The sequence below is a fragment of the Mirounga leonina genome, unplaced genomic scaffold (assembly GCF_011800145.1).
Source record: "Mirounga leonina isolate KUSES-001 unplaced genomic scaffold, KU_Mleo_1.0 Mir_125, whole genome shotgun sequence".
NCBI classification, from domain to species: Eukaryota; Metazoa; Chordata; class Mammalia; order Carnivora; family Phocidae; genus Mirounga; species Mirounga leonina.
This window is the reverse complement of record NW_023270305.1, coordinates 11133007-11147791: the sequence shown is the minus strand read 5'-3', so window position 1 is coordinate 11147791 and position 14785 is coordinate 11133007.

Genomic DNA, 14785 nt, shown 5'->3' with positions numbered 1-14785 from the left:
TGATTGACAAAGTAATTTTCCGCTGTGCTTTACTCAACTAGAGCATACCATGCACACCAGCAGCCTCTGCAGCCTGATGAAATCACTCAGGGCCCGTCCCAAGGCCTCCTCCCCGGGATGGCCCATGGACATATCCCATCTCTGTGGGCCATCTTTAGGATGGTAGAGTCCAGAAAGAAGGGTGACTTTGGTTCAGCACAGAGCAAGGGAACCGGGTGGCCTCCAGGTTGGGGTTGATCATGACCCTCTCCTGTGCCTGGGGAGGGAAAGCGTAGAGGGGAGCACAGATGGGGAAACTGGGCATCCGTGTCCACCTTCTCTGTCTCCATCGGGGTCATGGTTGTAATAGCTGCCATTCATTGAGGGCCCACTCTGTGTCAGCCCTGCGCTGAGTGCTTTATCCTGGTGATCTCATGTCCTCAGCAGGACGTACTATTTACACCAGAGGAACGCTGCTCCAGGACTCAGACGGGAATTAGTCACTCCTGCATGCGTGTCAGAGCCAGGAGCCCAGAGGTCTGATTCTGTGAACTGTGGGCTGGATGCCGATTTTTTCCATAGCTTCAAAGTTGGGAGCCGGAGGAGGTGGGGAGGACAGTTTCCAGGGGGGAGAGGACAAACCGAAGAGCTCCAAATGTTTCTTGCACATTTTTTTTTAAAGGCTGATGAAGGCACTTGCTTTTAAATTTAGCCACATCATCCCCAAATCCCTGCAGTGTGTTTTGGATGTAGAAAGTGGGACAGAGAAGCTTCTGTTTCAGTTCATGTGAGAGGAGACCAGCTCAGGCAAGCTGTCTCGGCCCTGTAGCGGCAGAGAACACAGAGCAACACATAGTAGGTGCTTAGGTATTTGTGGAATTAATTCAAGTCCCTAGTTAGGGCTGCACCCTTGCCCTCATGTGTGTGTTTCTGAGGGTGGTGGTAGCTCTCCCATGACCTCATGCGTGCTTGCTGCGTGCCAAATCTCACGTATTCCTGCGAGGTGGGCGTTTGTGACCCGGGATCAGCTGGCAGCTATCTTCAGAAGTGACCTGTCCAATTTACTCAGAGGCTATGACCACAGATCTGAGGCCCTCGAGCACTGGGGACAGGCCAGGATTTGAGACTGGTCCACATTGCCTCAGGATTTGCTCCTGCTCCGAGCATCTGTAGTTCAGGGTCTCAAGAGAGCCAGAGCGGCAGTATCTTCTTAATGTTGTTTTTGGACGAAAAAGGCAGAAGAGAGGCCCCTTCACTGGCTGTGGGGAAAGCCCAGGCCTGATTTTTCCCCTCTTCTTTAGGAGCAAGCTTGTTTGAGGGAGCAGGAGGGCCAGACTTGCTTCCTTCAGAGGCCAGATCTGCCATCGCCCTGTGTTTGTCTGCTGGCCACAGATCACGGCCTGATTGGAATTGACTTTCCCCCAGGCACTCAGTGCAGGTCTATTAGGCTGACAGTCTGTAATGTGCTGGGAGAGGCCCCGAGTTAGCGTTGCTCCCAGGTAGGCCTCTCTCTGCCTTCCTGGGCCATATCAGAGATGCTCCCTGCCACCTATAGGCTCACTGGCCCACATGAGGCACTGTAGACCAGATCTCTGAGTGCAATGGTCCCTCAGCCTTATTTTCTGCCTCCTGGAGATCCCAGACTATAGGCTACACCCCCTGCCCTGCTAGAAAATGGACCATGCCTGTTTATGGGGCTCTCAATTAGTCACTCACTTAAGGATGCCTATTGTGTTCATGGCCCTGGGCTGGTTGGGCGATGGATTCAGGGATGGAAGGGGCACCCCACCATTTGCTATCCCTGGACAGCCCAGGAGGAAGTTCCAGCCCTTGGTATTGTAGGCACCCTTGTCATCAACTCCAGTAACATCACACTCCGTTCAGGAGACATTTATGTCTGGGGTATCCCAACAGTGCTCCATCTTCCAGAGCATGCATTCAAGGTCTTTTCTAGGGCTTCAGCCAGGAGGAGGTAATTGCATGGACTCCTGTTACTTAAAGCAGCATCAGCATTACCTGGGAGCTTACTAGAAACGCAGGCTCTCCACACCCATTGCAGACCTACTGGATCAGAATCTGAATTTTAACAAGACCTCAGGGGATTTGGATCCACAGTAAAGTTTGGGATGCCTTGGCATAGACCATTCTCCACAGGCCTGAGGCTCAGGGCTCCAATAGTCCCTGCATAGCCCGTAGCCATTATTAGCTTTTTAGGTGGTACCCATGTTCTTACTGAGGCCTGGAGGTGAGGGACTCATGTCTCTGGCTCTTCTGAGAATTCCGGGACTGAGCATTGACTCCCTTAGCATCTGTCTTTGTGGAGAATGGCTCACACAGAACGACCCCCCTCTTTGGACCCTCACACTCACTTATTTGCAGAAAGGCTTCCAAGATTTCGAAATGAACAAATTAAAAAAATCCCTTAGACTATGCCTGAAGAAATTCAGTTCAACCTTTCCCTTAAACACACACACACACACACACACAGAGAGAGAGAGAGAGAGAGAGAAACAAGTAGGAAAGTCTTTAAAAAAGAGACTATATATGATGGTTCTTAACCAGGGTCTGTGGTTGGGGTTTCCAGTGGGGTCTATGAGCCCCTGAGTTAATATATGGAATATGTGTTGATGTGCATTTTCCTTGTGAGAGAGGGTCCATGTTTTTCCAGATTCTATGACCTAAAAATGTCAAAGAACCCTTGGTCTCGGTCCAAGTGTGTTTCTTGGGATTTATTTAACACCTTGCTGTTGGAGACAAATCAGGGACCAACTGAAGGGCTCTTTATGAAAACAACGTCTGTGCTGTCAGTTAGGCATGACTTTTCTTCCCTCTCTCTGCTCCTCTAAATTTCCCTTTGTTCTTCCTATTCTCTCTATCAAGGGCTATTTTCAGGGCTGATTGGAAATGGAGAGTGGGTCTGGCTGCGCAGCACCAGGAGAGCATGTTTGCTGGAAAAAGCATGGGCTCTAGTTGAGAGCAAAGGCAATTAGCCCTCAGAATTGGCCCATATTCCTTCCTTTCCTTCCTTTTTTTTTTTTTTTAAACAAGTGAACCAGTGAAGCCATTTCCAGAAAATGGCAAAGAGCAGATTCAGGCCTGCAATTTCCTCATCTCTGCCCAGATGGATGTTCTGGGATGGGCGCCATGTCACTGTGCTCTGGACTGGTTTGGGCATTCTGGTGTCAGGGTCTGATTTTCTCTTCATCCTCCAAGGGCTTTGCTGTGCTATGGGTAGGGGACACTTCTGGGGTAAATCTGCCCCCTGTGGCTGTGAGGTCAGCCCCCCTGGGGAGATGTGAGCCCACCATTCTCAACCCTGTTTGATCCCAAACCCCCTGCTCCTTTAATCCATATGGCTGCAAGGAAGGGCACTTCTGACATTGACTCTCTAGCCAGAAGCACTTCCAAGGACTCCCAGCCTGGTTCTTACTTCCCAGTTCCTGACTCTGTGGTGGCTGGCCTCTTTTTTTTAAAGATTTATTTATTTATTAGAGAGAGAGAGAGAGAGCACGAGCAGGGGGAGGGGCAAAGGGAGAGGGAGATAATCTCCAGCAGACTCCCCCATGAGTGCTGAGCCCGACGTGGGGCTCAATCTCATGATCCTGAGATCATGACCTGAGCCAAAATCGAGAGTTGGACACCTAACTGACTGAGCCACTGAGCAATTTTTGGATGCAAATGGCTGGCTCCTTGCTCTTGAAGGCAGAATTGAGTTTTCTATATTTGTGGCATGGCTCTCCTGAGAATGTGGCACTCATTTCTCCCCACCTTTCCCACCTCTTCAAATCTTCCTGGCCACTTACCCAGCCCTCTTAACCCAACCCCAGTGCCTTGCTAGGCCTTGCCCATTGCAAGGGGAGACTTGGCCAACACAGAGTCTTTGCTTCAGCCCATCAGGTTTACTTACTACCCTCTGGCACACCTATGATCCCTATGTCTGCATCTTGGCCAACACATCTGCCACCTTCCTGACCTTTCTCCTCAAATTCTAGCCCTTCCAAATCCCACTTCCTCAGCAATGAGATAGCATTTACCACCTAGGATGTATTTGCCCAATCTCCTGTCAGGCCCGGATTCTTCTTTCACTTGCTTGAGGACCTTCCAGCCTCTGAAGCTCTCTGTGGGAGGGGACTCATTTACTCGACACAGCCTATTCCGTAACTAGGCGATTAGCAAGTCTCTTCATGTTGAATTGAGGTCTGCCTCAGAGGCTTCTCTCCATGGGCACGTGTCTTCTGAGGCTGCCTGGTGGGTAGAAGCCCAGGCTTTGGAATCAATAGAGTGGACTTTGAATTTCAGTTGCCTTATTTACTGGCTGTGTGACCTCAGGAAAATCACTTCCTCTCCCTAAGCATGAGTTTTCTCATTGTGAACGGGGCTAATAATAATAATACCTATTTCAGGAGTAGTTGTGAAGATTAAAGATCTTTGAGACACAGAGTGGGTGTGCATTCCAGGAATAGTAGCTCTTGTTACAATTTTACTTTCTGCTTCCCTTAAATGTCTCGTTTGGCCTTAAATTGCTCTGATTTCATCTCATTTTTCAGGTGTGTGTCTGATCCACTCAATTGGACTAAGCTCTTGGAGGGTAGGGCAACATCTTTATCTCTATCTCCACCCCACCGTTTTAGCAGGGGTGGGTGCATGGGTGCACCATACATGCTCGTCAGTCGGTGGTTGACTAGTCCAAAGCAGTAAGAAAACATTTCCTCTGTAGGTATTTGAATTAAAGAAAACTTGTAAATAGTTCAGATTCAACATTGACCAACCAAGTCTGGTGGGTTTGCACCGAATGGGACAGTGATTATTCCCCAAATCACCTCTTCTCTCTCTACATGGCTCTGAAAAGGCCTAAAAGTAGAGCTCAAGGGGCGCCTGGCTAGCTCAGTCAGTAAGAGCTTGTGACTCTTGATCTCAGGGTCATGAGTTGGAGCCCCACGTTGGGCGTAGAGCTTACTTAAAAAGAAACAGTTGTGTAAAAGTAGGCTTCAGTGCCCTGAAGGAGGTGGAGACATTCCAAGTACTGTCTGAAAGAGCACTGCATCCAAAACTGAGGCATCCATCCATGAGTTAGCCATCAGGCGCTGCCAGGCCGAGAGCCAGGGGAGGATTTGGGGATGCAACCAGCCCCTCCCTGAAGTGGGAGTGGCAGGCACAGGGAGCTCTGTGGGGGTAATGCTGGGGGCAGGGTCAGTGGAGAGCCTTGCTCACTGCAGCCCCACCGGGCCCGGCGGGCTCGTATCAGAAGCAGGTGCAGGAAGCCGAGGGCCTGATCAGTGGTTAGAGGGTACTTGCCTCCAGCTCCCCTTCTATGGCACCATGATCACTGTGGAGCATCTCAAAGGTACCTTCCTGGGCTGTTGAGACACACAGAAATCCAAACTCCGGGGGGAAGCTGCCTCCGCCGCTGGTCCTGCCGCCTAGTTCTGCTGCTGCCCGTTTTTCTCCGGGCTCTGGACTGGCTCTAACACTTGTGATGCCTGTGGGATCCTTTGGCCTGAGGTTTATTAGAATCTGAGCCTCTGGGAGTGAGCTTCCCGAGGGAGTGGAGGCTGTGGTTTCACTTCCATGAGATCAAGGCAGACGGTGGGGAGGAAGAAAGTGTGGGGCTTAAGGACTGACTGCTTTAATGAAGAGAACGGATCTTTCCTAGTTTATGTGCCACCCAGGCCTCTTGCAGTGAGTAGGTTTGTATTCAAGGAAAACATTTTGTTTTATTTTTTTATTTATTGCAAAGGAAATTGGATCAGGGGAACATTAAAAGTGGGAAGCGAAATGCAGAAAGCAGAACTCTCAGCAAGGCACACCTTCGAGCAAACGCTGCTCACAACCCAAGGAGGGAAGCCGCTCATTAGAATGTGGCTCGCCCTGGGTTCCTGGATGCAAAGTCTCCATCCCTCTCACAGGACTGCCTAAAAGGAAAGGGAAACAGAGCTCAAATTGGGCAGTGGTCCCGGGGAACCAGACGTGGTCACTGGCCTCACCTGTTATCTGCCTGCCTGGGGAGGGCTTGTTCCCCTGGGCAGTGACATCTTAGCCTAGCCTTTGTGGGGGGAGGCTGGGGAAGGCCCTTTTGCCCACCAAATAAAGTGCACCTGCTAATGGGGTGAGAACCCCAGCCAGAGGGGCAACCTGGACCCCAGCCAGTTTCTGCCCCCAGCTGCATTGCTTCAGCCCCGTAGTTTATCTTGTGTCAAGGGAAGCTTATAACGATAGAGTGTGCTGGGGAAGCCCTCCTTGGAGAGGGCCTGAGGCAATGGGAGGTCATTCTTAAGGATAAGGAGACTAGACATTGCAAGAGCTCATGCTGTATGCACCAGGTGGGGAAGACCTGGAGGACAGAGCCTCTGGAGTCTCAATGAGGGAGGAGAGGGCAGGAACGATTATAATGCATGGCAGGGCGTTTTCCACTCTTTATCCACCACCGAATGCAGAATATTACAAGGAGCTCTCAGACAGTAGGGTAGGCTGCAAGGGGAAGGGCCCTGGGGCTCTGAGTTTTGGTGTTTCAGGAGAGCCACTCGGGAGAGCATCAGACTGTGCATAAGAGGTCATTAGAATCAAATGCTTATTGTGTTCAACCACTGGAATTCAGGGTTGTTTGTTACCCTAGTTAGTGTGTAATGGCTAACATAATGTTGACTCTGCTTCAGACTTAGGAGTGTTAGCCCAGCACTATAGACATGACTCTTTCATTCAACAAGCACTTGTGAGTACCAAGCATGTGCTAAGCAGGCAGTGGGGGTGGCCTGATGAGCCCAAGCAAACTGTGGTAGAGAGGACTTCAGAGTAACAGGGGAGGGTCACGAGGATAAGGGCAAAGTCCCACCAAGTTGGGTGAGCCCATGCCGGGCCCAGGTTCCAGGTGAAAGACGTTGACCTTGGTTTGTTCAGCTCCAGGTCTGTACCTATCTGCTCTGCGTAGCAAGGGCTGGGCAGTGTGATTAGTCTTCAGAAATCTCCAGGAGACAAGCAGGCACCAACCTGCCTGATCAGACTTCAGTTTTTACCTGGTGTCTTTGGAAGATGTCACATCCCACAACCAGCAGGTCACCATGGCACCCGGGGCCTGGATCAACCTGAGAGCCAGTCAAGAGAAATGAGTGCAGCTTTCCCCATTTTTTGAATGATAAATGCACCCTGGCTTTACACAGGCAGAGGGAAATGTGCATTAAGGAAAGAGATAACATTATACCTTCTGCACGTTCTGCTGGAAGTGGTGAGGACAGGCCAGGGGAGTGTTTCCAGTGGTCGACCAGGTGCCCGCGCAGAGGATGCATTGGCTGCAGGCCGCCGAGGTGCTGGCACATCTCCCCCCTGCGCTGCCCATCAGCTTCTCCCAGGGCCACCCCAGGGGCTGCAGCCCATGCATCTTTAATTTTTTCAATTAACAACAATAGAGAACAAATGGAGTGGAGTTTTAATTATTCATAATTCATTTAGGAATAAAATCTTTGTAAACTAAAGGAAGGGAAGGGCCATACTACCTGTTCTTAAAAAAAAAAGAAGAAGAACATGGACAGAGGAGAGGAAATCTACTTGTTGAGATGATTTTTCCAAAGCTTTCCCTTTGGTCCATGCAGTTAGAGACAAGAGAGGTAAGTGGGAGAGAAGCAGCACCTCCTGTGCTGGGGGGCCAGAGGGCTGCCTTTTACCCCCATCCTGGCCTGGTCACTGATACTCTGTGTGATAGTCCATCTCTGTCCTTCCTGTTCACGTGAACTGTCCCCGCCAAAAGGCCTGAACTGAGCAGGGCCACTGGTATAGAGTCATCTTAGCCTCCCAGTCGGGCTAGGTGCAGGCTTGGGCATAGAAACACTGTCCCAGAGACATGGTCGCAGATATCCCAAGGTGGGCCCTGAGCCATGGTTGTAGGCACAAAGAGAGTCCCTCATCAGACAGACAGACATCATCATAAACCCGTGGCATGGGGACGGAGAAGAAATCCCAGATGCCTGATCACAGAGAGCTTGGAACAGCAACAGGCCAGAGACACAACTATGAGAACTGGTACAGGCCGAGGAGCAGACAAAGACAATGGTGGGGAACTGGATGGGGAACAGGGTTTTCTCAGTTACCTCTGAACTGTCACATCAGCCCAAAGCTGAGGAATGGGGTGCTGAGCACCCCACATTCTAAAGATGGAGTTTGGTAACCACAGGGGCCAGGTATCTCTCCAACAAACCGTGATCCTGACAGTCAGCACCCTCCCCTAACCCCGTCTCCAGCTTCCTTTTTCCATAAAAAGAGCCAGTTAGGGAGAGAAGGGACTTGTTCACGTTGACAGCAGTGCAGGGTTTGTGGAGAGCTGGCTTCGTTTCTACTGCCCACTCCTTCTCCCAGAGCCCTGAGAGAGGAGAGAGGTCTCCAGAGGGTGGCTGGCTGGTGCTGCTGTGTTGGTCCCCCGTGGTCAGGACTGCAGTGGGAGTAAGAGATCTAGGGAGAGTTTGACCCATGACTCTTGGAGTTTCAGGGTCTACCTGGCCATAGGGGTTGGTGCCTGCCTATCTCCTTGAGATTTCTGAAGTCAGGGATTAAAAGGAGGGGGCTAGGGGAGCATCTTGGTGGAAGAGGATGAGAACAGGGGGTTGTTGCTTGGGGCCCTCTGAGGACAGGAAAGGAGGTTCCTGTGACTCTCTGGGCAGGAGCACAGGGATTAGAACCCAGAGGCCCCAGGGCTGCCCACGTGCCTGCTGCTGTGGCTCAGTGATGCCCCCTGAGGAGAAGTTGGGCTGTGGACTGCTGATGGGGCCCAAGGGAGCCGTCCTCAGTGATGGAGGAAGCAGCCTCCAAGAAAGCCACAGGCACCATCCACCCAACACACGTTAAAGCCACAACCAATAGCCAATGAAGCCAGATGGAGCCGGGGTAAGATCAGGGACACCTCCCCACTGCTACAGGTGACCAGTCATGGCAGAGGACACCTGACATCTCTCTCATCCCCCACCCTGGCTTCTGTTTCCAGAAGAGAGCAGAGAGGAGGAGGGAAATAGGCCAGTGCCCTCTCTCCCCATCCAGGCAGCCTGCCTGCTCTGGGTTGAAATCAGGTATATCCTGTGGGCTGGACGAGACTTCCAATAACAGAGTGACCAGAGACCCGCAGGATCCACTCGAGATGTCATTAAATGACAGGGAAGGATTCTGAAAGAGCATGGTTGAAGGCAGCAGTGGAAAAAAATACAGCACTTTCAGGGTTTTATGTCACCAAACTGAGATTGCTCGATGAACTATGGACGACCCAGCTGGAATGCCTTGGTTGTTCACAGTGGGCATCTGTTCTCATCGGCTGCTTCTGGACCAGTAGTTAAATATTCTGAATATCACCCCCATAGACAGGTATAATCACAATGGCAGGAGACATTGACCAAGACAGTTAACAATCAGAAATGACCACAGGTATAATTAAACAATCATAATTTTAGGAATAGGCAATAATTAGGCCCAGGCACATCTCTGGACCTGGAAAGCCATGGGAAGGATCACAGATTCGGTCAGTCTTGGACAGTTTTGGCTCAGACCCAGAGATGTGAAGTAGAAAGGCTTCTGGGCAGGACCAGGGCACAGAATGGGGCGTGGACAGGGTGCACAGACAGGTCCCACAGTCATGGAAGAACAGCACGAACCAAACCTCAAATAAAAACCCACACAGTCATAGACTGTCTCAGACACAGGAACCAAATGCCCTAGACCTTCTCTGCCTGATGCTTTTGGGAGATGATATTTCAGAGGAATGAGTCTTTTTATATTCTGGGAAATAAAGGAACCTCAGCACTTCAAAGATCTGCCTTTTTTCCTGGCTCCCTGGGTTCATCCCTTCACCGGGAGGCCATCATGTTTACTCTAGTAAGTATGGCCTGGAGATTTCACAGACACGTGGGCATGGGTAGTAGGTGCTCTGTGGAGGGGCAGGGAGCCAAGATAAGATGTGGGAGAGGACTTCAGTCTGTGGGTGTCATCCCTCATGGATGTGTGAGCAGGCTCTGGTGAGTGGGTGGTGGAGAGCTCTCAGACAGAGAGCCACCACGCTTAAGTGGCTTTCTCTAAGGAAGCCCCGTCCCTGGCTTTGCCCGGTCTGGGAACAGTGTCCCAAAGTGATGTCAGGGCTCACCCAAGCCACCTGTTTGTCAACAGCAGTATGTGGAGGAGTTCTTTCAATGAAGGTATTAACAGAGAGGACTCGAGATGAGGGTAATTAAAAGATCCAGAAAAATGGTTACCAGACAGGAAATACAAGCATGACTGATACAACAAGTGATGACATATTGGGTTTGGTTACTAATTTTTCTAATTCTTGCTTTCTTAGGTAATAACCTCTGCTCTGATCCAGTTAAAATTCTTCATTCCTGTATGGGGATTAACATAAGAATAAAAATAAAATAAAAAAAAATTCTTCATTCCTGTATGGGGATTAACATAAGAATAAAAATAAAATAAAAAATAAATTCTTCATTCCTCCTGGGTTTTTTGTGCTGTTCGCATCCCATCAGCTCTGGATTTTAGAGTTCTGACCTGGAGAAAGTTCTCTGTTCCTGCTTCTGCACTTGCTCAGAGGTCCTTTATGAATGAAATCTTTGCTGTTATATTGCCGAGGGGCTGTGCATTCCTTGAGTCCCCTCTGCACATGGCTATGACCTGCCCTCTTTGGTACCAGATGGTGGCTTCACTGCCCGTTGGCTCGATATTGCAATGCCTCACACCTGCAGGCTCTGTGGTCCCTGGATGAATGACTCCATTCTGACTGAAGTCCAAGCTTACAATATATTCCTCATCCAGCAGACATGGTCGTGGTATCAATTCTTGTGCACACCACTGGATATCTTCATTAGCATGAAACACTCAAAGGGTTCCAGTTCAACCATTTTATTTCCAATAATATCTGGACTGCATGTCCACTGGGGTTACTTGTGGATATGTGACCCCAGCTTCTTGGAACCTTCATTACGTGCCCTTAGGTCAGGGCCACGACTTGCAGTGAAATCCAGGGCAACGTGTGGAAATCTCTGGTTTTCTGGGACATTGGTTAGCTCCTAATGATTTGCTAGGGATTCCCAGAGGACATTCTTCTCCCTCCAAACTGGTTCTGTAAGTCCAAATGATGCCCTTTGAATCCAAAGTTATTCTAGGGAGCCAGGGAAACATTTATACAGGACAGAGGTGTCTGCATGATTCTGAATCAGCGAGCCAGTGAATGCTCTTGAGATGGAGGGCTGCCACTGAAGGTGCAGCCGGGCACCATGAGATTTCCTCAGGCATTTAAGGTTCTGCTTAGAAAGAAGGAAGCCTTTGCTTGTGGCTGAGATCACCCAAGCCTTACCGTTATTATCTGTGAACTGCATCTGTGCATTGGTGGCATGACTGGGAGATACACCTTGAATGACAAAAACCCAAACTACAAAATTCGAAGCATTTGGGTCACCTGCCCACCTTTGGCATTCCATCCCTCCTTCCCCCACTGTGTCTGGCACAGAGCAAGGCAAGGTAAGCAAGGGAGGACACAAGGGAGATTTTGCTTTCTTTCTGAATCTCTTGCTATGATTTCAATCTCCTTCTCTTGGTTTCCAGGATGCTCCCTTGAGAGGTGCCCCAGACTATGCAACATTATTTATTATATTGATCACCCATAACATCCCCAAAGGCTCGATGTAGAGGGAAGTGACTGGTCCTAATGGCCCAATTAGGTTTATTATCTTCTGGCTCCTGATGTAATGTTTCTGCTGCAGACTGCAGCAAGGGAAAGGAGGCTGCTGGGGGGAAGGAGTCAGAATGGGGAACCTGGGGACCAGAGCTGTGGCTCTTAGCTTTGCTGCCAGCTTACCACATGACCTTGGGTGAGATTTTCCTCCTCATTGATCTTAGTCTCCTAATTCTTTTTTTTTTAAATTTTTTTTTAAAAGATTTTATTTATTTGTGAGAGAGAATGAGAGACAGAGAGCATGAGAGAGAGAAGGGTCAGAGGGAGAAGCAGATTCCCTGCTGAGCAGGGAGCCTGATGTAGGACTCGATCCCGGGACTCCAGGATCATGACCTGAGCCGAAGGCAGTCGCTTAACCAACTGAGCCACCCAGGCGCCCAGTCTCCTAATTCTAAAAACAATAAAGAACATTTATGGAGGCATGGGGCAGTGGGCTAAATGCATTATGTGAATTATCTCATTGAAATCTCCCCACAAACCTATGAAGTACATACTGTTATTATACCAAGGAGAGGACATTGGGAGTCAGAGAGATTATGTGACTCGCTTGAGTTCTTACTGCTATGAAGCCAGACGCTGGGTTTGAACCTAAGACGTATGAGTTTAGAGCCACCCTCTGAAGCCCTCCACTCTCCTGCCTCTTCAGCTGCTCTTTGAGAGCCCTGCTAACCTGGTAAGAGAGATAGCACTTGCTGCAAATCCTAATGCTAACCCTATAGCTCCTGCTTCTACATGAGGTCCATGAACGTTGGAAAGATACGTCCCATCCTGGGTCCTGTAATTAGGACTCCAGCTAGCCCCTGCGATGTGCTGCTGGAATTCAGAATCCATTTACATTATATTTGCATTTACAGACCTTTAATAAAGATAATATTTACATGTAGAAACATATTTATTTTTTGGTGAGACCAGTTCCCCCTCGTTATGCTTCTTGCCTCCCTACCTTCTGCATTCTAGCCGGCCCAGCAGTGGCCGCTGCCTTCAACCAGCCCCAGAGAGCCTGGCTGGAGCCAAGAATTGGTCCTGTTTGCAGTGCTGGCTGCGTGACATAGAGAGATCGGTGTTTGCAGAACATCACTTTGGAGGCAATGAAGAAGAAGGCAGGGAGATGTGTCTGCCATTCATTTTGGAGGTAGAACCTCAAAGATTTTAGTCAGAGACTTATTGACTGTCATGTGTGCTCAGCCCCGTGCCAGACCTTGCTGGTCGAGGATTTCACTTGACTTTGGATTCTGGGAGCCTACCGTTTTCTATCAGGGCCTTCTCTTTCCCTCTTTCCCACCCCATTTGTTGGCTTAAACACTGGAAGCCCAAACCAGGTGCATCAGGCCTGGGACAGTGTTTATGTTTGGCATTCCTGGTATGCTTTGTGTTTGCCCTTTTGCTGTATCCTGCTCTAGTATTAATGCCTCTTGAATTCAGTATGCACATTTATCCAAATAAGGGTGCCCTTTCAAACTGAAAGAGGATCCGAGAGCCCCTGGTGACTGGTGGCTGCTGTGACAGTCCCAGATCTGCAGCCTGGGGCTCTGTAGGGAGAGGGTGGGCGCATTGTCCTGTGTCCCCTGGAGCCCAGAGGTGGGGGCGGGACCAAGGGCTGCCAGGTGCGCTCTAATGATTGTTTTCGCCGAAGAATTTTGGACTCCGCGCTATACAATTTTCATCCTTTTTGCAAAATGGATGATAATTTGGGTCTGTCTTGACTGCCGGTTTTGCATTGCTAATATTGATGGGAGGAGGATTTTGCCCAAGTTCTCTTAAAATATGAGAATTTCAGTCCAAAATATGTGAATTTTTAATTGCAAGCCTGGCAGCCCTGGGTGGGTTTTGTGTGCAGCATCTGTTCCTTCCTCCGTGCTCCTCCTGCAGCCTCTGCCTCCCCTCTCTTTTCCTTTCAAGCCTTTTCCTGGGCTGGGGCTGCCCCTGGATTTTCCTCGCGGGGCAGTGCAGACCTTCCCTCGGCGGCGGACCCAGCTCTGCCTTCCGCCTCAGTGCGGGGCCCGCAGCCATGCATTACCTCCGTCTTTACTACAAATGCTATCTTCCAGGGGCTCTTAACCAAGTTGCACGCATTTGTCTGGGCTGGGAACCCGGCATCCTGGGCGAGGTCTCGGCCCTCACGCTGCCTCGCGGTTCTGTGTGAAATCTCATTACTGTCAGTTCGGCCATTTTCCCGCTTGAGAAACTGGGCGGTCGGCACGCTCAGATGCCGTTTATTTGTCCTGTTTGCATTGCAGGGGCAGCGACTGTTAAAGAAACACCCTCTTCTCCTCTGATCCTGCCCACCCCGCTGGCGATCAAACACGGCATGTGTTGGTGCTGTCAGGAAGCCTGAGAATGTACGTTTTTCCTGAGTGCCTTAGCTTTACACAGCAACGTGGTCTGACATTTAAAATTAATCTACGCGGTAAAGTTATTAACGTTTGAATGTTAGCGCTGGAATATCCACAGTGACCTCTCCTCCCGGGCTGGTGTTTGTTTGATAAGGATTCCCAGCCTGTTGTCAGAGCCAAGAGCAACCCAGTCGTACTTGCTTTTTATTAATTCTGATGCTGGGTCTCACCTTGGGAGATCTCCAAGAGCTCTAGAGGAGTGCTCTGATTTCTCGGGGAGATAGCCCCACCGGCCAGCCTATGGCACCTAGCCTTCTCCTCCCCGGAGAGACAGTGAAGACCAACGGGAGAAAAACCAACGGGATTTTTGAGCTGCTGGGGGACACTGTTTGGGGGCTTTAGCTGAACACAGGTTCTCAAAGTTCTAAGGCATGAGCTCTCGCTCTCTCTCTCACACACACATTTCTAGATGTCCAGGAGAGTGTGCTGTTGCGTGTCCTGGCTATTGTCGATCAGGGGGCCGATGTGCATCCATGGTGACCGGAGGGACGACTGGTGTGTCTGGCTATGCCTGTCCCCCGCAGGGTTTAAGGTACGCCTGTTAACCTCTGGGTGATTTATAATTAATGGAGTTAATTATAATTAATGGAGTTATGCGCTAGGCTTAGGGAGCATGTTCACTAACTTCTCCGGCAGGCAAGAGAGTCAAAGCAGGAAAGGCATTCTAGAAGGTGGACCAGCATGATTAAAGTACAGGTGAGAAGAAAGGGGCAGTAGTGAA